Below are 797 nucleotides of genomic sequence, written 5' to 3'. Positions count from 1 at the left end.
TTAGATAGTCATTTAAACATCACTAATATGAATAATAAACCAAATTCAGCTTTTGCATTTTGATGTCTCCTCTTCAATAACGTGAAAGAGACAAAAGTAATTCCAGAACAATACTTAGCTGTCTAGGCAGTGTAAATCTGCCATGGGGGGTTAATGAAAACAAATTTCTTTGCTGATAATGTAGGTTAAAGGCTTGGGTAACTCATGGAAGACAGGATACAAGAAGAACAGTATTCCTGTAGCTAGAGTTCTATAGAGTCCTTGTGCATATATATTTTAAAATATATATTAATATATGATAGATATTAAATATATATGAGATTAATTTTATTTTTAAATTAAGAACAAAAGAATTGAAGCCGTTTATGCTATATTCACTATTATTCTTCAGAGATGCTGAACTTGATTCTCTTCTGTGTTTTTGTTGGTAGTGTGCCTGCGTATTATTTCAATATAAGCTGTTCAAAATGAAAACTGTTCAAAAAGACACTATCACTTTTTTTTTTTTTACCATTAAAAAACCATTGGTAAATTTCTGTGGAGAGGAATGTTAACTATTTTAATAAAGGACTTTTGTCCATATTCAGCCCACAGACTGGCATAAGCTACTCTTATAAGCAAAATTAAAATGGCACAAAACTGGAATGAAAAACTATTCTCACTGAATCTTTCTTACCTAGTTATTTCCTTTCATTGGGAAACACCTCAAGGCCAGTACAAAAGGATGGACAGAGGCATTCAGGCAAGTGAAAATGCCAGGACCTCTATAAGGCTAGGCAGAGGAGCAGAGAGGGAAA

This window comes from Pygoscelis adeliae, unplaced genomic scaffold (genome assembly GCF_000699105.1).
Source record: "Pygoscelis adeliae isolate BGI_AS28 unplaced genomic scaffold, ASM69910v1 Scaffold398, whole genome shotgun sequence".
NCBI lineage: Eukaryota > Metazoa > Chordata > Aves > Sphenisciformes > Spheniscidae > Pygoscelis > Pygoscelis adeliae.
Note: the sequence above shows the minus strand (reverse complement) of the source record.